Here is a 23,442-nt window from a genome sequence, read left to right on the forward strand (position 1 = left end):
GTGGAGTAGCCGGGACTAGAACCAGCGCCCATATGGGATGCCAGCACTTCAGGCCAGAGTTTTAACCCACTGTGCCCAGCACTGGCCCCTATTATTTTTCAAAGATCCTATTTTTAAAATGCAATGGGTTATTTTTTATCTTCATTTTAAACAAGCTAATCAATATTTTAAAAGTCTTAGTTTTAGCATCTAATTTGATACATATAGATCCAAGATGAGCATTCCTAATCCAAAAATCCAAAAAAGTTTGCAATGCTCCAAAGTCTACAAGTTTTTGAGCATCAACATGATGACACAAGTGGAAAATTCCACACCATTAAACCTGGTTTAACGAACAAAAGTATTAAAAATATTTTATAAAATCACCTTCAAGTTATGTGTGTAAGGTGCATATGAAACGCAAATGAGTGTTGCCTTTAGATTTTGATCCCATTATGATATGCAAATATTTCAAAAATTAAAAACAATCTTAAATCTGAAACACTTCTGGTCCTAAGCCCTTCAGATAAGGGATACTCAAATTGTAGCTATGACTCACATATACAAAATACCTTTAGGGTTCCCCCAGGTTTTTATCATAAATTTATGAATTTTTTTGTTATTTTATTTATTTTTGTTCAAGATTTATTTATTTATTTGAAAGGCAGAGTTACAGAGAGAGAGAGAGAGAAGTCTTCCATCTGCTGGTTCACTCCCCAAATGGCCACAATGGCCAGAGCTGGGTCGATCTGAAGCCAGGAGCCAGGAGCCAGGAGCTTCTTCCAGGTCTCCCATGTGGGTGCAGGAGCCCAAGGACTTGGGACATCTTTCACTGCTTTCCCAGGCCATAGCAGAGAGCTGGATCAGAAGAGGAGTTGCTGGGACTAGAACCAGCGCCCATATTGGATGCTGGTGCTGCAGGCGATGGCTTTACCCGCTATGCCACAGCACCACCCCACTCCCTAATTTTTAATAATATAAAGGCCCCTTGGACCAAAATGCTTGAAAACCATTGCTCTCTTAGCCTTCCAAATATGAATCTTATCATGACAATTTTCTTCTTTTTAATTACGGTTTATATGCAGACTTTCTAGTTCTCCTTCATGGCTTCTCAAAAATAATGACTATGAGCCCTAAGATAACCTCAGAAACATCTGTGACCAGTTGTTTCTTCTCTTTCTCTCTTAGGGTGGTGCTTTGAAGAGAGCAACGTGGACTTTCCAGAATGCTGGTGTAGTGCATTATTGGTAGTGGTTGGTGTCTACTCCACACACCTTCCTATTCTTTGCTCAGTAATGTGACTGGAGAAGCAAAGGATTCTTGTCTTCACGCAAGAAAGAATTCAGGCGTGAGACAGAGAGCAGGGGAAAGCAACATCGCAAGGTTTATTAGGGTAGGGACATCCGTAAGAACGGATGGGCACCTCTCCAGACAGAACCTGAGAGTGCCCAGTCACTCAGACTGGGGGAGAGCGAGGTTAAATGGTTGAGTGGAGAGAGTACACCTGGGCAGGCCAGGAGAGCGGCTCAGCGGAGAGGCAGAGGGCTGAGCGCGCAGTTTACATTTAGGCGGGGACTTTTAAGGGGATGGATCTTGTTTTCCTGCCTCTTCTTCCTCTCCTCCTGGAACAAAGGACTTTTTGGATGGAAATACAAAAAATTCCTTTCTGAGTTTTCCCTTGAAATTATCAGACAGGTGGAAGCCTGGCTGGCATCGCCCCAGTTAGAGGAAGGATGGTTATCTGGGTAGAAGGGGCAGGGCCCCCTGGGAGATCTTCTCAGGATCCGGGTACTGGGCTGCACCCAGAAGGTTATTGGGATGACTTAGAGATGCAGATGCTGGACCTGGATGTCAATGCCTTAGGCCTTTGTCACATACACATAAGCTCATTTCTGACTTCCTACCTAACAGTACACCATCCCCTTCCCTTTGGGGAACGTCCTCCTCCTCCCCTATCTTCCTGGTGAAGCAGGCTGAACAGTGCCCCACCTCCACCTGAACACAAGAGTGGGCGCATGATCCTGGTTCACCCAACCATAGTATTGCATCTGTCGGGAAGCAACAGTTGGTCCAAAGGGAAGTCTTATAACCTAAGTAAGCTAAGTGACTTTGAGTCTTTACCCAACAGTGTCTGAAGTAAAGGTGGCCCTTACTTTGATCATGAGTTCTTGTAAGGATATATGTGTGGTGTTACCATTCACCATTTCTCCATAGAGAGAAAGCCTGTTTTCAAAATGAATCCAAGCAGAGACAAGAAGAAATAAAGATGAATGGGGAGAAAGTACTGGTAATGTTGAGTTCTCATTCCAATCTCTAAGGCTCTACTTGGCAACTCTTTTTCCCTTCAGTTCTGCCAGGCACCACACAGCTATGTGAACAAATAAATCCCCCTTTGTGCTCAAGTTATCCTTCCAGTTGAAAGAGTGGAATAATACACTTGAGGAAGTTATTTAATCTTCTGAATTTAGTTTCCTTATAGGAATAGCATCAACTCCATCACCTCACAGTTGGGTAGATTTAATGAGACATTGTTAAAAACATTTTGAAAACTGTAAAAGAGTTGTGCAAGTGTTGAGTACAATAAATGTTTTCTCTTTGCATTCAATTAGCAAACTGGCTAGCCTCTGCTGACCAGGTGTTATTTTGAGACCACTAAATATGCTCATCCAAAATCTGTGGGTCCAGAAATGACTGAAGAGGCCCTTGAATTTCCTCAGGTAGCCACGTGAGATTTAAGAAAACTTTTTATCACAGTTACCCTATCTAGAAGGTTCTCCTTGTACTTAGGACCAATTCAAGAATCGTGAAGAAGCAGAAAAACAGTGACTTTTCAACCATCTGGGTGGAAATGTGAATCAGTTTTCAGAGGACTTCAGAATGTTCAGACCAGTTTGGGGGGGTGGTGTTGAGAGAGAGAGAGAGAGAGAGATTAAAACAACTGATTTTCTTCCTTTCCAAGAAGGTTCACTCAAAAATAAAGGCTAGAAAAGCTTCAGGGGATTGTCACATATTAACCAAAGAGGACTCCCAAACTAAATGCCACTTATTATCAAGTACAAATGAATAGACCGATTTTTTGGAAAAGCTCAAATGGTGGGTGCAAGGTAGAAAGGTGAGTCACCTATGGCATAGAGACTTTAGGGTGTAGGTGGGGACTAACTGCCAGAGAACATTAGTGGCTCCAATGGTGTGTCTGGCAAGATCTCAAAGGGATTTCAGCAAAGTGGGTTTTTCTTTTTGTTTTGTTTTTACTGTGGCCTGAGCGATTGAAGGACTCTACTGAATCAGAACCAAGCTGTTCTCCTTCACTAGTGGCTGCTTTATACTGTGCCATTTTAGAAAACAACACAGGGAAATGTGAGGCCTCCTCAGAGGCACCTCTTTGATTTTGTGTTATCAAAAGACTGACTTCCCCTTAAATGACTCTTCTAACATTTCTTATTGTCTCTGTAACCTCATTTGAATAAGTGGCTACAGAGAGCAGGTTTTTTCCAGGAGAGTTGTCCTACCAAGAAGTGGATCATTTCAGTGCGAATGCAGGATAAATGAGGCAGCCAAAGGATGAGCACTGCAGGGGAGTCATTTTATTTCAATTGCTAATATAGCAATCTTGAGGTGGTTGTTTGCCATTATAGTTATGATGCTGCTAGGAATCCCACATCCTGTATCACAGCGCCTGGGTTCAAGTCCTGATTCTGCTCTCAATTCCAGCTGCCTACCTTAGGAGAGAGCAGAAGATGGCGCAAGTATTTGAATTCCTGCCACCCATGTGGGAGGCCTGGATGGGGTTCAGGGCTTTTGTCTTCATCCCGGCCAGATCTAGCTGTTGCAGCCAATTGAGAAGAGTGAACCAGCAGATGGACAATCTCTCTCTCTCTTTCTCTCTCTCTCTGTCACTCTGCCTTTCAAAAAGACATAAATAAATAAATAAATAAATATTTAGAAATAGCAATCCTCCTCATGCATCTGCAACAATTTAAGGACTATGAGAAACGCATTTGCAGTTTTTATTCCAGGAAAATACGTATAATTTTTTTTCCTCATTAGATGAGGAACATTAATGGCTTAATCTTGTACAAGGACTCGATAATTAATACTCTTTGTTTCTTTTCCAGTTTTGCCAAGAACCTGCCAGATGGCCTTGTGTTCAGGGCAATGTCTTACTCACCAGCCAGTTTTCTCTGTAGTATAACAATGTAATAAATCTCCTTCCGTTCCGGTAGCACTTATGTCCATTTCCTTGTCCCCCAGACCTGTTGACAACCTGAATTTCCAATCTGCCTCCCCCAAAAGTCATCGAGCCTATTTCCTGTGTTAAAAGTCAAATTTGATCTCTGAGAACTTTTGATTTGCTTGTAGGAATTGACTTTGCAGTGCCTTGAAGTCAATTTGAAATGTGAAACTTGTAGCTTTATCAGACCAAACTGGAAAAACATAAAGTGGTTTCAGTTCACCACAGTGAAGGAAACTTGGCACTGCAGTGAGGCCAGAGGGAGGCTCTGAACAGCCCCCGTGACGGAAGCTGACTCTGTTTGGGTCCTACAGAACAGACCAGAAAAAGGGGAGAGCAAATGAGATTTTTATTAGCCCTGCCTTACTGAAAAAAAACATGTTTGTGTGATATAGGGAAATAATCAGTTAGTGTTCTTTGCCACTCAGGTGTAGTTTCATTGTTCCTTTTTTTTTTTTTTTCATAATTAGAAGAAGTGGGTTTAGCTGGAACCGGAAAACTGCAGAATAGGAAATGCCACGGGGGCGGAGGTTGGAACAGTTAGCCACTTCTCTGACAAGTATAAATCTCTGCTTAGCTCTGTGACAAGACCACTTGGCACACTTCGTTTCCTTGTGCAGCTCCACAGGTACATTCTAAGCTCCAGGGCACCCGCAGTCCATTCCTCCCAACTCCAAACTGTTCTAGTACTTTGAATGCCTTCCAGGCCTTCTTCTGCTATTTGGAAATATAACAAAGATCTTAGGAGACAGTATTTGATAGCACGACCAATCATTGCAAAGGTTCACAGAGATATACGCAGTAATGTGCTCAGGCCAGTTCTTTGACTATGACTAGTTAGCTCACGTGAGGAACAGGACTAGATGTGGAAGAGCCACGTTTGACTCTCAAGGATGAGTCAATACGGCCTTGAAAGTCAAAGTCTCCAGAGCCATTGATTCACTTGCACAGATTAGATCAGCCTCTGGATGAAAGGAAGCACGAAGATCCAATGACCCCAATTATTAGACGATAGTACAACCTTGAGTCATTCAAAGAATAGTGTAGAAATGTATTTACACCCATCTAGACATCTTCCAAAACTTTAAGCAGAAGCCAACCACTCACCATGGATATTGGCCCAGAGTAATGCTGTTTACTGAACCCTATTTACAAGGGGCTCAAGAATACCAAGTGCTGATTACTAGATTCTGGGATGGGGAGGAATGGTAGAGGGAGTCTGGATAACGTGTACCCAATCAGGGTTGGAGCACAGGAATAAGTTCCTAGTATTTCACAGCATCCTGGGGAGACTGTAGCTCACAGCAATCCTGTAGATATTGTGTGAACAAATGCAAGGAAGAAGTTCCAAGCCTCCAATCATAAAGTCATGGCACTGAAGGGGGAATGTTGATTGCTCTCTTTTGATCAGTGCACATCATATACAGGTATACAGGTACTGAAATGTCACACTAGCCCACAAATATGCACAGCTATGGCTGTTACAAAAATTTTAAAAAAGAATCTGAAGCAACAACATTAAGAAAAGTTTTTTTTTTTTTTAAAAAAAAGAACACCGGCCAGCACCGCTGCTCTCTAGGCTAATCCTCCGCCTTGCGGCGCCGGCACACTGGGTTCTAGTCCCGGTTGGGGCACCAGATTCTGTCCCGGTTGCCCCTCTTCCAGGCCAGCTCTCTGCTGTGGCCAGGGAGTGCAGTGGAGGATGGCCCAAGTGCTTGGGCCCTGCACCCCATGGGAGACCAGGAGAAGCACCTGGCTCCTGCCATCGGATCAGCGCGGTGCGCCGGCCACAACGCGCCAGCCATGGCGGCCATTGGAGGGTGAACCAACGGCAAAAGGAAGACCTTTCTCTCTGTCTCTCTCTCACTGTCCACTCTGCCTGTCAAAAAAAAAAAAAAAACACCAAGTAACTTACACACATTCTCTTTTTTAAGATTTATTTTTTATTTATTTGAAAGAGTTTCAGAGAGAGGCAGAGCCAGAGAGAGAGAAAGAGAGAAAGAGAGAGAGGTCTTCCATCCGCTGGTTCACTCCCCAAATGACCACAATGGCCAGAGCTGTGCCAATCTGAAGCCAGGAGCCAGGAGCTTCTAACCGGTTTCCCACGTGGGTGCAGGGGCCCAAAGACTTGGGCCATCTTCTACTGCTTTTGCAGGCTACAGCAGAGAGCTGGATCAGAATTGGAGCAGCCGGGACTTGAACCTGCGCCTATATGAGATGCCGGCGCTGCAGGCTGCGTGACTTTAACCCACTTCGCCACAGCTCTGGCCCCCACACATTCTCATTTAGTCCTTGTACCAAGATTATGATGGAGGCATTAATATTGGCTCCAGCACTCATTCACGGGGAACTGAAAGCCAGTCACCAGGCTCTGCACTCTAATCACTGTACTGCCCCGTGTCCCATTTTTAGAAGAGGATGAGGAGGATTCTGTAAACTGAAGTGGATGACATCAATGCTACTCAAAATCGTGGGCTGCACATCAGTGCAGGTCTGAGCCCTATTTGTTAGTGGTCTGTGATAAGTCAGACTTTAGACTTAGCTTTTACAGTTATGGTAACAGTGTTTTTAAGTCTGTTGAATCTAAGTATTAAATAAATTTTGTATATCTGTTTTATATTTAATGTCACATAGCATTTTTAAAGGTTTATTTATTTATTTATCTGAAAGGCAAATTACAGAGGGTGGTGGAAGGAGACAGAGAGAAAAAGAAAGGAGACTGAGAGGGGAGGGGAAGGAGAGAGAGAGAGGAAGGAGAAAGAGAGAGTTCCCCCTTCTACCTGTTGGTTCATTCCCCCGATGGCCAGGGCTGGGCCAGACTGAAGCCAGGAGCCAGGATCTTCTTCCTGGTCTCCTACATGGGTGCAGGGACCCAAGTACTTGGGCCATCTTCTGCTGTTTTCCCAGGTACATTAGCAGGGAGCTGGATTGGAAGTGGAGCTTGGGACATCTCATATGGGATGCCTGCATCACAGGCAGCAGCTTTATCCACTATGCCACAACGCCAGTTCCGGTAATTTACTTATTTATTTTTTAAAGATTTATTTACTTACTTAAAAGGCAGAGTTACACACACACACACACGGGGGGGGGGGAGAGGGAGAGAGGGAGAGAGGGAGAGAGGGAGAGAGAGAGAGAGAGAGAGAGAGAGAGAGAGAGAGAGAGAGAGGTCTTCCATCTGCTGGCTCACTTGCCAAATGGCCACAATAGCTGGAGCTGTGCCGATTTGAAGCTAGGATCCTTGAGCTTCTTCCGGATCCCCCACACCAGTGCAGGAAGCCAAGCACTCAGGCTGTCCTCTGTTGCTTTCCCAGGCCATTAGCAGAGAGCTGAATCAGAGGTGGAGAAGCCAGGACTTGAACTAGCGCCCATATGGGATGCCAGCACTGCAGGCGGCAGCTTTACCTGCTACGCCACAGTGCCAGTCCCCAGTAATTTATTTTTACTGTTTTTAAGAAGCATCAGTTCATGATGGATTACAATTTTTTAAGAGAAAAACTATTAGTCCACTCTTGATAGTTTGAGAAGCACTGCACTAAATAGCATATCTTAGTGATGACCATTGTAAAAAGGAAATCAGAAGACAGAAATTTGAGCTTCTTCCATAGGCTTGTTGATAAGGATTTCAGCTTATTTGTGTTACCAGCCATCTCCATTCCTCCCTGATAAAGCCCATTGCGCTGCTGGGTTTTAGGAGAACAATCAGCAGCACTCTTTTTTCTCTTCCTAATTTGAAAGCAACTAAGACACAGACATTAGAGCAAATGGGAGATGAAAATATCAGTTACAAGACTGCACTCGAAGACACAGTTGAAATGTTCAGCCTGACCCATGTGATATCTCACCTTACCCCTGGACTGGGGACCCTCACCCACCTTGTCACTGGCACAGAGGGACAAGCTCAGGCCTGCCCACAAGCTAAAAGCAGACGACAACAGGGCTCTCAGAAAGAATACTTGGAAATAACAGAGCAGAGCATCCCCAGTTTCTCCTCAAAACGTCCTTACTTGAGTAAGTCTTGTTTACTTGAGGGTATAGGAAGGAGCATGGAGAGAGACAGCAGATATCCCTCTAGTGCATATTGCTTCAAGGAAATGTGAGGGACATCATGTAACTGGCTACCTACATGGATGGCCAGCTCTATGTAAGAATATTAACATTTGTATCACCTTGTATAAGTGCACAATTATACTTTAAAGGATGAGATACGTAGTCACATATTTGGACATGAATGCAGCTTTGGTAAGCACATGTCTGTAGAAAGCCTTCATTAAAACTTCAATAAAATGTTGTGTGTGTTCACCTAGTACCCTTACTTTCTAGTAAACATATGTTGATCTCATAATATTACTTTCTTGTTAAAAAATCTGTGCTAGATGTAAGCTTAAGTTATTGCTGATCTGAATCTTTTCATGTGGGAGCTATAAATGGAATGGAGATTCCCCTAAAATATGCATTTATGCATTCATTTAATTCTCACTTCTGAATATTCTATCCAAATGCACCCAATCCAGTTCATTTTTTTAAATTAAGATTTATTTATTTACTAGAGAAGTAACGTTACAGAAAGAGAGAGAAAGAGACAGAGAGAGAGGTCTTCCATCCTCTGGTTCACTCCCCAGATGGCTGCAATGGCCAGAGCTGTGCCGATTCGAAGCCAGGAGCCAGGAGCTTCTTCCAGGTCTCCCATGTGGGTGCCAGAGCCCAAGGACTTGAGCCATCTTTCACTGCTTTCTCAGGCCATAGCAGGGAGTTGGATCAGAATAGGAGTGGCCGTGACTCAAACTGGTGCCCATATGGGATGCTGGTGCTACAGGCGGGAACTTAGCCCACTATGCCACAGTGCAGGCCTCCCAATCCACTTTTATAAGCTCACCCTTCCTATCATTTAAATAGCACTTAAAAGTACATCTTGTCACCAGACAAACCTTAAGAAAATGACAATAATTCTTCATTTTATATCCTTTGCTCATCTCTCTGGTACATTCATTTACCTTATTTTCAGTAAATGAAACTATGTGAATTATCAAATTGATGTGCCACTAATTTTTCAAGTTCCTCATGTGTTTACTGTAGTTCCACCATGAAACTGTCTATACCATTATAAATCCCATGTGAGTAAGGCATTGTGCACGTGTTTACTTATTTGCTGCAGCTTGCTGTACCGATAGATAATTAGTAACTGTTTTCATCCCAAGGATGATAAACATGCAATTGAGGGTAAAGATGTCTCTCCTGGCTAAATTCTGTTTACATTTAGGCTCTTAACCTTGGATGATAAACCAGTTTCCCCACTTCTACTCCTGCCTTCTGGTAATACCTGATTTGCAACTTCAATTCCAGAGTATCGGTTTTCAGTCAAATGCTTTCCAGCCACATACTAATATTAGAAAAATTAGCTGCCTCTGATATAATATGAGATGACTTTTTGGAGCGCACTTCTATAGAGTAATTCTGAATGCTTTGTATTATTGGGTTGTATCAGAAGGCCATGCGACTTTGCGGTACAGTCAAGTTTATCTTCTCATGCTTCTAGTCCTCCTTTCCTGACTTCCTGTCACTGATCCTCCTTAGGGTCCCTATGGCCCATCGGGGCTTTTCACGGCTGCCCATGGGGCATTCTTCTCAGGCTTGCCTCCTCTGCCTGTGTTCTAGACGTTTTCATCCCACTCTGTTAGTGCTCCTTCAAAGATCCTATTGCATTTTAGCAAGTTCCTTCTGGAGCTAACTCTTCTCCCAAAGAAGTAACACTAATGGTGGGAATGCCACATATGAGCGTAGATTACTATGGGACATCTGGGAGCAGGGAGTCTTTTGATCATCCTTCAGATCACACCATGTAGGTGGTTGCCTACGTGGAAGGCCAAGTTTATATATTAATATTTGCAACACCTTGTATAAGTTCATAATTATGTTTTAAACGATGAGCTACATAGTCACATATGTGGGCATGAATGCAACTTTCGTAAACGCACGTCAGTACAAACCTGTCATTAGGACCTCAATAAAATGTCTTCTCTGCTTACATGGTACCCCTAGTTTCTGGCAGTAAGGAAAGTATATCCATGTTGATGTAATAAAACTAATTACTACTTTCTTTTTTTAAAAAAAAATTTCTGTGCTAGATGTAAGCTTAATTAATTGGTGATCTGAATCTGGGTGCTATGAGATACAAGGCTGAAATGCACTGTTTGCCACTTAGCAACCTGGAAATCTACCTTCAAGCTTCCCTTGAACTCAAAACTGTCCTGGCTTAGAACAGACTTCTCTGAAGGACTGATTATCATGGGAAACTGCTTCCCTTACCCTTAATTAGCTTCCTAGTCCTTTCGAAGCTCTAGACTAGCCTGGGAGTACAAGATATGGTGCCAAGTATTCCTATCCTCCATCTCTAACTTGTACTACTGGCTACTAAAGCATCTGTGTTCTGTTTATACCTAGAATTCTACTTGGTAGGTGTCTTAGTCTATTTTCTGCGGCTATAACGGAATATTACAAACCACATACAGCATAAACAATAGAAATTTGCTTGGCCCGTGGTTCTGGAGGCTGAGAAGTTAAAGATTGAGGGGCCACAACTGGTGACGGCTTTCTTGCTGCTTCATAACATGGTGGAAGGCATTGTGGTGAGAGCATGTGTGGAGAGGGGACAAATTTGCCACTTTTGTAAGTGACCCACTCTGATGGTAAAGCCTTAAGTCATTCATCAGGGAGTGGCTCCTGGGACCTAATTGCCTTTTAAATGGCCCACTTCTCAACACTATTGCACTGGGGATTAAGTTTCCAACCCATGCATTCTGGGGAAGAAATAGGGGCATTTGAAATAAGTAAAAATGATTAATGGGCATCTCCAATGGAAACTATGTGTTGTTTAGAACAGTTTCTTCTGGGTTAACCAATTCTAGTGTTTCATTTTATTTGAGTTATTTAAAAATTCTGTACATTGTGGGAAACTCATAGCAATGGAAAATCAATTGTTGTCTACAGATGTGCATAAAAATGCTGCCTTGTGTGGATGTAATTGGCTTTCCTCTCCCCCACCATGGAAAAAGCCAATTCCCTATCCATTCCTAAATTCATTTCAACATTCCTTTGTTTCATGTAAATGCATGCATCTTTGACTATTCCTCTGAAGTTGGTTACAGCATCTTGCTAGTTCTCTCATTAATAATGAGTTAAACAGAATCTGCAGTACGCATTCATTTTCTATCTGTATGAGGGTCATGATTAACAGGTGTGAACTCCCTGAAAGCAGAGACTTTGTGGGAGCTGGATTGGTAAGTGGCTTCCACATAGTGACTCTAGGCCTTGGGCAAGTTACTTAACCATTCTGTACCTCAGAACCAATCTACGGGCTAGAATAGTAAGAATGTCGTTTTCTGGCTGCCCTAAGGACTTTTAATAAGATAAGGTAAGCCTATATATGGAAAATAAGTATACCAACTAGAAAGTGTTAGACAAATATAATTTTCCACTCTTCCCTCCTGCCGAGGTAAGTGTTGCCCATGCTTTAAGACTCAGTATGAGTGAGTCTCACTTCCACCATATAAAGGTTTATTTGACTGCTTATGTTACACTGCTGTCATCATTTTCTGAGCTCATATTGTATTTATGTACACTTATATGAGCCATATCATACCAAACATTAGCTTCTTCTAGCAATTTCATGTCTTCAGGTAGATTGTAAGGTTCATTAGCACCAGGGCAATGCCTATATCGTGTATTGTATTCCCTGTTGCATCAAACAGTATTGGTTTCCTGGTAGGATGGACTCTTTAGTTGAAATGGAACATTATTCTGATAGAAATTATTATTATTATTCTGGCATGCCCAGTTGAAGAAAGTGATGATGACGTTGAAGATGATTAGGACAATTGCCATCAATCAGGAGTTTATATGATGAAAAAATGCCTTAGGATTATTTTGCCCTCAGAAAAGTGAAAAAAATAACAACTAATTCTTATGGAACTGTGAGTATGTGTTTGGTGCTACCATAGACTCTTTTTTAAAAAGATTTATTTATTTATTTGAAAGTCAGAGTTACACAGAGAGAGAAGGACGGAGAGAGAGAGAGAGAGAGAGAGAGAGAGAGAGAGAGAGAGAGAGAAAGGTCTTCCTTCTGCTGGTTCACTCCCCAGTTGGCTGCAACAGGCAGAGTTGCGCCAATCTGAAGCCAGGAGCCAGGAGTTTTTTTTCTGGGTCTCCCACTTGGGTGCAGGGGCCCAAGGACTTGGGCCATCTTCTACTGTGTTCCCAGGCCATAGCAGAGAGCTGAATCAAAAGTGGAGCAGCCAGGACTCAAACCGGTGCCCATATGGGATGTCAGCACTGCAGGCGGCAGCTTTACCCGCTATGCCACAGCGCCGGCTCCTATTATAGACTTTACATCACATTAATCCACTTGAGACTCACAACAACCCTATGATGTAGGTGCAGTTATTATTATCCAATGAGGAAACTGAGACACAGAGAGATTAAATATTTTGCCCCAAGGTCACCCTTGTGACTGAACCAGTGATGGAGGCTGATCCCAAGGTGTGGCTATTAACTACTAAGCTGAGAAAGAAGAAAAAGAAGAGGCTGGTATTGTGGCACAGTGGCCTGCTGGCTTGTGGTACTGGCATCCCATATGAGTGCCGGTTTGAGAATTGGCTCTTCTGCTTCTGATCTAGCTCCCTGCTAATGCACCTGGGAAGACAGCAGATGATGAAGCAAGTACTTGGGCCCCTGTCACTGATGTGGGAGACCCAGATGGAGTTCCAGGCTTCTAGCTTTAGCCTGGCCCAGCCCCAAGTGTTGCAGCCCTTTGGGGAGTGAACCAGCTAATGGAAGATCTCTCTCTCTATTTCTCCCTCTTTCTCTGTAGCTCTGCCTCTCAAATAAATAAATTTTGAAAACATAAGAAGAAAAATAGGTTTTCTGGGGGAGTGAGTTTTATATCACTTTTATATGATGGCATTTTTGCTATTAAGAGCAAGGAATTACAGAAGAAGGCAGAAATTAGGGATACAGCAGGATTTCAGCAGAGAAAACGGGACAGTAACAATAATGGTCAGCACCTTGAGAATATGTGAGCTTGGGAAGGTAAATTGTAAAAAGTAAGTTGTAAAATAGTGGCTATGGGCCGGCGCCGTGGCTCAATAGGCTAATCCTCCATCTTGCGGCGCCGGCACACTGGGTTCTAGTCCCGGTTGGGGCGCTGGATTCTATCCCGGTTGCCCCTCTTCCAGGCCAGCTCTCTGCTGTGGCCCAGGAAGGCGGTGGAGGATGGCCCAAGTCCTTGGGCCCTGCACCCGCATGGGAGACCAGGAGAAGCACCTGGCTTCTGGCTTCGGATCAGCGCGATGCGCCGGCCGCAGCGGCCATTGGAGGGTGAACCAACGCAAAAAGGAAGACCCTTCTCTCTGTCTCTCTCTCTCACTATCCACTCTGCCTGTCAAAAAAAAAAAAAAAAAAAACTAGTGGCTATGGCACAAGATAAGTTACTGAAAGTTCATGAAACAGTGTCTGGTACATAGTAAGCCCTCAGTAAATGAACTATTACTATTTTTAAAAGTATTATTCCATATTACTATTAGTAATCAGAGTAGAAGAAGACAACTTATTGTTGTCAAGATCTGGGGTCTTACTATACTTCTAAGATAATCAGTTGGCTTGCCACGGATACATGGGTCATGGCAGAAAATATGAGACTACTGCTTCGGGAATAAAGGATTTCCTCCCAGCACAGCAAGTAACAAGTTTCTGCATATTTACATTTGTTCCTCTTGCCCTCACGGGTGCCCTCATCCACACGGATGGCACATGGGAAGCCAGGTGGATGCTGAGCTCGCAGTGGGTTTGCATCAGAGTTGAGGAACGCTGAACTTGGGATATTCATAGCTTTTATAGCAGGCACAAAACAAGCCTGTTCTTTGTCCAGGAAGAGAAGCTGCCTCCTCTCTCAAGGTTGCACGCTGTAGAGAGATTTGTGAGAAGTGGCCAGGTAGAGGGCAGTGAGACCTTTGCATTCTTGGCACACCCAACAAAAGCATGTAGGGATGCATAGGCATCAAGGTAGATTATCTCTCATAACAACAACTGTGATTGTTTTTTTTTGTTTTTTGTTTTTGACAGGCAGAGTGGATAGTGAGAGAGAAAGAGACAGAGAGAAAGGTCTTCCTTTTTGCCGTTGGTTCACCCTCCAATGGCCGCTACAGCCATGCATCTCGCTGATCCGAAGCCAGGAGCCAGGTGCTTCTCCTGGTCTCCCATGGGGTGCAGGGCCCAAGCACTTGGGCCATCCTCCACTGCCTTCCCGGGCCATAGCAGAGAGCTGGCCTGGAAGAGGGGCAACTGGGATAGAATCCGGCGCCCAACCGGGACTAGAACCCGGGGTGCCGGCGCTGCAAGGCGGAGGATTAGCCTGTTAAGCCACGGCACCGGCCAATTGTTATTAACTACTCTAATGAGCCAGAGTAAAAGATGATTTATCCTTTTTTATATCCATACACATTCCAAACTATACCTTCTCACTGTGAACCCTGAACTTGGTCTTTTGAGGGATGGCATAATGACAAGTAAGTAGAAGATCATTCTTCTCTTACCTCCTCTGATTTCCATATCATGGCTGCAGAGTTGGTTTCCTTGTACTTTTGTGTCCTATTATGCTGCAGCCTGAGACATCACACAGACTTTTATTCTTCTCTGCCCACCTTCCTTGCAATAAGCATTTTTTAAAAAATTATTTATTCATTTTTAAAGATTTATTTATTTATTTGAAAGTCGGAGCTACACACAGAGAGGAGAGGCAGAGAGAGAGGTCTTCCATCCGCTAATTCACTCCCCAAGTGGCTGCAACAGCTGGAGCTGCGCCAATCCAAAGCCAGGAGCCAGGAGCTTCCTCTGGGTCTTCCCATGCAGGTGCAGGGGTCCAAGGACTTGGGCCATCTTCTACTCCCTTCCCAGGTCATAACAGAGAGCTGAATTGGAAGTGGAGCAGCCAGGTCTCGAACCGGCACCCATATGGGATGCTGGCACTGCAGGTGGCAGCTTTACCTGCTACACCACAGCGCCGGCCCCCAAATTTATTTATTTTGAAAGTCAGAGTTACAGAGAGAGGAAGAGACAAATCTTCCATGTGCTGGTTCACTCCCCAGATAGCTGCAATGGCCAGAGCTGGGCCAGACCAAAGCCAAGAGCCAGTAAGCTTCCTCCAGGTCTTCCACGTGGATGTCAGGGTCCTAAGCACTTGGACCATCTTCTGCTGCTCTTACCAGGCCATTAACATGGAGCTGCATCAAAAGTGGAGCAGCTGGGCCTCTAATCAGTGCTCATGTGGGATGCTGGCATAGCAGGCAGTGGCTCAACCCACTACACCACAACACCAGCCAGCAATAAGCATTTTAAAACCAACATTAGTTTTGTAGAACTAAAGCAGGCATGTTATCTTTCAGCATAATATGTTAGACTATAAGCATTGTTTTTCCACTTGAATCTATATAAAGTGTCACTTTTAGACAGGAAATGGCTTTCTCCAAAATAAGCTTTGAAAACTTACAATCAACATAAATTTCACTGAGCTACCTGGAACAGTCATCCATATTTCACTGGATGTCAAATAAACCTGCCACAATAGAACCTCAGTAGCTACCACACATGCTTTTCTTTTTTTTTTTTTAAAGGGTTTAGGATTTTTTAAAGATTTATTTATTTATTTGAAAGTCAGCGTTACAGAGAGAGAGAGAGAGAGAGAGGTCTTTCATCTGTTGGTTCATTCCCCAATTGGCTGCAATGGCTGGAGCTGCGCCAATCTGGAATCAGGAGCCAACAGCCCCCTCTGGGTCTCCCACGCGGGTGCAGGGGCCCAAGGACTTGGGCCATCTTCTACTGTTTTCCCAGGCCACAGCAGAGAGCTGGATCAGAAGTGGAGCAGCCGGCATATGGAGCGCCCATACATGATGCCAGCACCGCAGGCGGCGGCTTCATTCGCTACGCCATGGTGCCGGCTCCCTGTGTTGACTTTTGATGTCTGATGCCTTATCTTCCTGAGTCTCACTCTGCTGACTCCTGCCCTGATGCTACCAATACCGGAAAGTGTAGGCCGTAAGCAGCCATCTTCATGTCTCTGAAGACTCCAGAATGAAGACAAAACATCTGAAGGAACTTGTACTTTTGCTTCAGAAGATTGAACCTCTTGGCTCAATGTGGGCCGGAAGAGAATTAACACAAACATTAGCCATAGGAAGGGGTTCACCGTCAAAAGTCTTCTTAGAAACAGTGGGCAAGTCACAGACATATTATTTGAAATGATTCAAAACAAAAGTAACATGCCTGCCAGGGGACTTTTCTCAGACTATCACAGGGCAGGTACGAGCAAGTGAAACTTTGGGGCCGTTCTCAGCTGAAAGCCTTTTCTAGCTCTAGGGATTTGTTCACGTTCCTCTGGGATTATGAAATGAACAGGCGATTCAGAGCTTTCTTTAGTGGATTAATGCTTCAAAAGCCAAGCCCTGTGGGCAAGCAAAAATTTCCCTCAGTCTTCTTGGGACTTTTTCTTTCTTTTTTTTTTTTCTTTGCTTAAGGCTGAAGGCATTTCATGTTCTAATTAGGAAATCTTCATCTCCTTATTTAAATTCAGCTGTGAATTACCTATATAAATGGTACATGCTTTGAAAGGAACAGACTTAACAGTGTTATGTTATTGAAATGTGCTCAGCACCACAAAATAAAATCCCTTGCTGTATTTCCATTCTGAAAATGTCGATGTGTTAAGGAAGGAGGAAAGACCTAAGGGTTCATAATTAGTGGGATTCATAGCACTTTTTCTCTGACAGGCAGAGTGGACAGTGAGAGAGAGAGAGAGAGACAGAGAGAAAGGTCTCCTTTGCCGTTGCTTCACCCTCCAATGGCCGCTGCGGCCGGTGCGCTGTGGCTGCCGCACCGCGCTGATCCGAAGGCAGGAGCCAGGTGCTTCTCCTGGTCTCCCATGGGGTGCAGGGCCCAAGCACTTGGGCCATCCTCCACTGCAGTCCCTGGCCACAGCAGAGAGCTGGCCTGGAAGAGGGGCAACTGGGACAGGATCGGTGCCCCGACCGGGACTAGAACCCGGTGTGCCGGCGCCACAAGGCGGAGGATTAGCCTATTGAGCCACAGCACCAGGCAGGATTCATAGCACTTCTAAGATCTAAGGGAATCTATCATAAACAGTGGCTTTTCAGGGCACTCATTTTTGCCTCTAAAGTCTATCAAATCTCAAAACAGGTCAACCTGCATGGTTACTTAGGTGGTTCTTGCCTGTTTCAATGGAATTGCTTCCTCAACTCTGCCGTAACTCTATTCATCATTTTGGGTTAAAAAGAAAAAAAACAGAGTGAGCCTGCTACGAGCAGACACCTTTTAATTCCTGTAATACCCAGAGTGAGCCTGCTATGAGCAGGCACCACCCCAGCTCAAAAGTAGATGCATTCCTAATGGTGTTTGTCAGGGAAGGGAGGAAGAGGAAGAGGGGAGCTGTTGAGTGGGCATCGAGATAGTTTTGCAAGATGAAAGGTACTGGAGATCTGCTTCACAGCAATGTAAATATGCTGAACTCTCCTGAGCTTTACATTTAACAGTGGTTAAGGTGGTAAGATTCATTGGGTATTCTTTTACTACAACTAAAAAATGTTAGAGACTGGCGTTGTGGCACAGCAGGTTGAGCTCCTACTTACGATGCTGGCATACCATATCAGAGTGACAGTTTGAGTCCAGGCTGCTCTGCTTCTAGTCCAGCTCCCTGCTACTGAGCCTGGGAAAGCAGAGGAAAATGGCCCAAGTCATTGGGCCCCTTTCACCCATGTGGGAGAAGAGGATGGTGTTCCTGGCTGCTGGCTTTGGCCTGGAGCACATCTGGCCCAGACCTGGCTGTTGAGGACATCTGGGGAATGAACCAGCAGATGGAAGATCTCTCTCTGTCTTTAAAATAAATATTTCAAAAATTTTAAAAATTAATTTTCTAAAATGTAAATGTGCCACTGTGATTGAGTAGGAACCCTAGAGCTTACCCTTAATTAAAGGTCATCTTTCAAGCAAAAGATTTTCCAGATCAGATCCCTATATAAAGTACCCAGAAATTTGTATTAATTAACTGGTAATAGATAATTATCAATACAATAGTTAATTAAAATGTATAGGTGATAAATTAAGAATAAGGCTAGTTAATATTTGGTGGGAAATAAGGAATTCCTTAAGAGTACAAACCTAGGGAAGAATGAGTGAGCTGTGAGTGGGGTGGGAGTACTGGGGTTAGCAGGAAAGATCATCAGTATGAATGCTAAAAGGACTTAGGGGTGTGCTTAGTATGCAACTTACCTACTATAAAATCAATTCCAGGTCAGCACTGTGTCAAAACTAAGAGCACAAATGCCAACAATATCAAGAACAAGGGTGAGTATCCAGGAATAGAAAACAGAAGCCAAGGCTAAATGTCCAAAAAAAGCTAAGTACACAAGCAGGTCACGCCTGGTGAAGTTTCCAGAAATAAATGATTGTAAAAAAGCTGGAAGTATGGAATCAGGTTGACAGAGCAAGACAGTGGCCAGAATCAGACACTTAGAGAAGACTGAATATTCAGAAATATACAAGATTAGAACCCAGAGTGGCCCTGGAACACCATTACCTGGAACACAGTCGAAATCCTGGCAAACAGGACATTATGAGGGTTAGAAACAAGGTTAAAAGCCTTGGTGTCAAAGATTAGGACAGGAAACAAGTCCTGGCAATAGGTAAAAGGGGTCAAATGAGGTCTTGTGCTGATCCAGTTTGTCTGAAATTTGCAGCTTATTATCCTTATTATTATCCTTATTAAGGCAAAAACCAATCTTCGAGAACTTCATCAAGGCTCTGTAGGTGGGAGCTGCCATTTGGGACTTCCTGGACGAAATATGAATATGTGGGCACAGTTCTTGGCATCAAGGGAACATGACAAGGAAGGTGATTCTAAAGGTACAGGCTTTGAATTATTTACCTTTCACTGATCCACTTATTCTCAGACCTGTACATTGCTCGCTTGGTGCTCCTAGAAAACATAAATCCCTCTATTTTTTCTGGCCTCCATTCATATAACGTTTCCCACCAGTATTTGGATATACCAAGACAAGAACCCATATGCAGTCTCATGTCTGTCATTGGCATTCTATGGGAAATAGTTTGTAACTCTGCATTAATAACCTGGTAATTATGATGAAAGTTTTCCTATGCAGTATAGAGTGCTGTCAAAAATGTCAAAGAGTGATTCAACAACAGTTATTCCTTCCAAGTGCTGTTCATTTAAATTTGGTATTAAACTTTAAAAGATAATAGGAGGTGAGTGAAATGACCTGCCTGCCTGGGTCATTTAGATTCCATCTGCAGACACAGCCCCACCCCACTTAGAGGGACCAATAGTGTTCCTAGTCAACAAGGCTTCAGGAGCCCTAATGTCTCTGATCTAGTCTATCGGATATCCCTCTCCTGTCAGATGTGAGCTGGAAAAAGTGTAGGATCAAATGGATGGTAGTAGTGGAGCCATAACAGAGCACAGTTTCCCTGTGGCTATAGTATGAAAAGCCCAAGAACACAGCCAGGCTTTCCATGTGTCCTGGAGGATACCATGGACCCAAGTCAGGACAGGATGTATAGTTAAGGGGTGACATTCCAACAGATTCAACAGAGTGCAAGAGCTACCATCTGAATCAGCACAGGGGTAAAAGCTAAACTAAAATACAAAGAAACAAAAACAATCACAATCTAAAAAGCAAAAAGGGTAGTTGAGTGAATAGAATCAAACATGAAGAAATTCTAGAGATAAAGGAAGCGCACTTCCTCCCAGTTTTAAACCTAATCACAAGTTTAAGTGGATTGGTAGACAAAGATCATATGAAGTGTATTGAATAGAGGGAATCATCTCAATTCTTTGCTCTCAGGCTTTGATGATTGGATTCTTGCCTTGTTTATTTTAATTTGATGTTCACCTTGCTTTCTTATTCTTGCACACTTGGTTTAGTCATTTCAGAATCCCAATTCCTCTAGGCCTGGAGTTGTGCCACACCTCTATCTACATTGTCAGTGCTCCAGTATCCTCTACTTGTTTCCTAATACCCATAGCCATGCCAGTGTTTTGAGAACAGCCAAATGCTTCTATCACCGAGCTCTTCCAGGTTACTGGGGTACCCTTACATAGTCTGTAGTGAGATCCCTTTGGCGCCAATTATTTGTTTACTGATTACCCAGTATTAGACTCCACCAATGTGCAATACACTGACCCAGATGTCCTCTTGTTGCACAATAAATCCTTATTGGATTTAACTTCCTGGAAAGTTCCCAGATTACCTGCCCTGCTCCATTAGGTCTGGCCCTCCCATGTGAGCTTCCAGCGTTGCCAGGTGATGAATTTTGACAAATACAGTCTACGATTTGAGCTTGCTTTACAACAAAAATAGTAGATATATGACTGCTCCTTTTTCCAATTAAATAAATTGTATCTTGTAGTAGAACTTGGATACACTAACCCGTGCAATATAATGAAAGCTCTATATTGTTTTCAGTGCCTTTTCTATATCACGTATTTTCAAAATTAAGACTTCAGATACTTGCCCACTGCATCTAGAATTTTCTTAACATACTTCAACCAAATTTTACAGTACAGGAGAATGTAGAATGGTAATATCACTGGACTTGTTACCTTAGAAAATAATTTTAATGATAGGAACACCATTACTATCAACAAAGACATATTGAGCACTTGATTTAGTGATTTGAGCACAGTTTAAAAGTAAATGTAATGATTAGTAATATCTTCACTTCCAAAAGGGGAGACAAAGATTTTATCTGCAAATACCTTATATATGTCCATATGACATATGGACAGATTAGATACATAGATTAAATATGCATTTATTTTAAAAAAATAGGAGACCTGCTATAATATACTTTTCCTTATTTCTCCCACTAACCACCACAACAAAAAAAAAATCCTGGATATTACACATAGAACAAATATAAGAGGGCTCTGAGATGTGGAGAGAAGGCAAAGTGGCTATGGACTTTAGGTCCCAAGGAATGGCACTCGGTGGTTTACTTAGATTTTCTTTTTGTCTCCCTTATTCCATACTTGGAGCCCAAGAATCTGGCAACACAGAAACACTGACAGGTAGAGAAAAAAGTCTAAGCATGTCAGCTTATTCTATGTCGCCAAAGGACCAGGAAAGAGGCAGCCTAGCAAGACAGAAAACTCCATCCAAATACTACAGAAAACAATTCCTCCTCTCCTTGCCACCAGCAAAGGTCAACTTGCAATTGGAGACCTACCTCCTCACCCAGCTTTATAGGAGGCTCAATGTCCCCACCCAGGCGGTATCTCAGACTTTCATCTCAGCTAACCAGTAGTGATCACCACCCCCATCGTGACGTCAATGGAGACCATCGTGGAGAGTCAGAACTTCCTACAGTCACAAGGAACCACCCACTTCAGATGTCAGCTGAGGCAAATTGGGAAATCTGGACTTCTACTTCCACCTGACAGTAAAGAGGTAGCCACACCCCTTTCCCTTCTAGAGAAGTATCAGGGAGAACCACCTACAAAAAAAGATTTAAATGAGGACTGGTGCCTGATATCAAATGCAAATTTTAAGGTTTTGATAAAAAAAACTCACTCATCAGATTAAGATCAGGATAATCTCAAAATGAATGAGGGAAGATGATAGTATACCAACACTGAAATGACAAAAAAGTCAGAATTATCAAACAAGAATTTTAAAGCAGTTATGATAAAATTCTTCTGCACTCAATTACAGACACACTTGAAACAATAAGATAGAAAGTCTCATAAAAATAGAAGACATATAGGAGAACCAAATAGAAATTTCAGAATTTAATAATGCAACAGTTGAAATGCAGATGCTCAGTGGATAGGTTCAGCAGCAGAATGAAGGGAAAGAGAAAAGGCCCATTAACTGTAAGCTAGAACAAGATAAATTACTCACTCTGAGCAACAGAGAGAAAATAAACTGAAAAGAAAAGAGACAGAAACATGTGGCTCCATGACCTTTAATGAATGACTTAATGTTCATGTTAACAGAGTCCCATAAAGAGAGGAGAAAGTGGGCAATGGTGAAAAAGTCCTCAAAACTATAAAACCAAAAATGTCCCAAACTTGGCAAGACAGATAAACCTACAGGTCAGTTTCAAGAGGATGTACAAACTGTACAGAAGAGAAATTAAAATGAAGTCCACACAGTCACATTGTAATTAAACTTCTGAAAAATAAAAACAATGGAAAAATCTTGAAACAAGTAAAGAAAAACAATATCTTGTCTACGGGGAAAATAATTCAAGGGGGTGGCTGTTTGGGTCAGTAGTTAAGATGCTGTTTAGGATGCCCATATCCTACCTAGAAGTATCTTGGTTTGACACTCAGCTCTGGCCTCTGAATCTAGATTCGTGCTAATGCAGACCCTGGGAGGCAGTAGTAATAGCTCAGATAAGTGGGTCTCTGCCACCCATATGGGGGATCTGGATTGAGTTCCCAGCACCTGCCTTTGGCCCCCTGGTCATTACTGGCATTTGGGATTTGGAGGGTGAACTAATGGATGGGAGCCAACTCTCTCTCTCTCTCTCTCTCTCTCTCTCTCTCTCATTAAAATTTAAATGACAGCTGATTTCTCATCAGAAACCATGGAGGCTAAAATAAGACACCATATATTTTTCAGGTTTTGAAAGAAATGAACTGTCAACTCAGAATCCTAAATCCAGCCCCACCCCCCCATAAAAGAGAGAGAGAGAGAGAGAGAGAGAGAGAAAGGAAGGAAGGAAGGAAGGAAGGAAGGAAGGAAGGAAGGAAGGAAGGAAGGAAGGAAGAGTATTCTGTAGGAGTGAAGGGGAATCAAACATTTTCAGATGTGGAGAACTAAGAGAATTTATTGCTAGAAGATGTACCCTAAAAGAATGCCTAATAATTGTACTCTATACAGAAAGGAAATGATAAAAGAAAGAAGCTTGAATTATCAAGAAGGAAGAACGAACACAGCAGGCAAAAAAAAAAATAATCTGGGTAAATACAAAAGGATTTCTTTCTCCTCTTGAGTTTTTGGAATTATATTTGACAGTTGAAGCCAAAATTAGTGCAATGTCTGATGTAGTTCTAAATGTATGTAGCTGCAATATATAAGACAATTATATTATACACAGGACAGGGCAAAGAGACATTAAGGGAGATGCCACTCAGACTAGAAAAT

The sequence above is a fragment of the Lepus europaeus genome, chromosome X, assembly GCF_033115175.1.
Source record: "Lepus europaeus isolate LE1 chromosome X, mLepTim1.pri, whole genome shotgun sequence".
Lineage (NCBI taxonomy): Eukaryota > Metazoa > Chordata > Mammalia > Lagomorpha > Leporidae > Lepus > Lepus europaeus.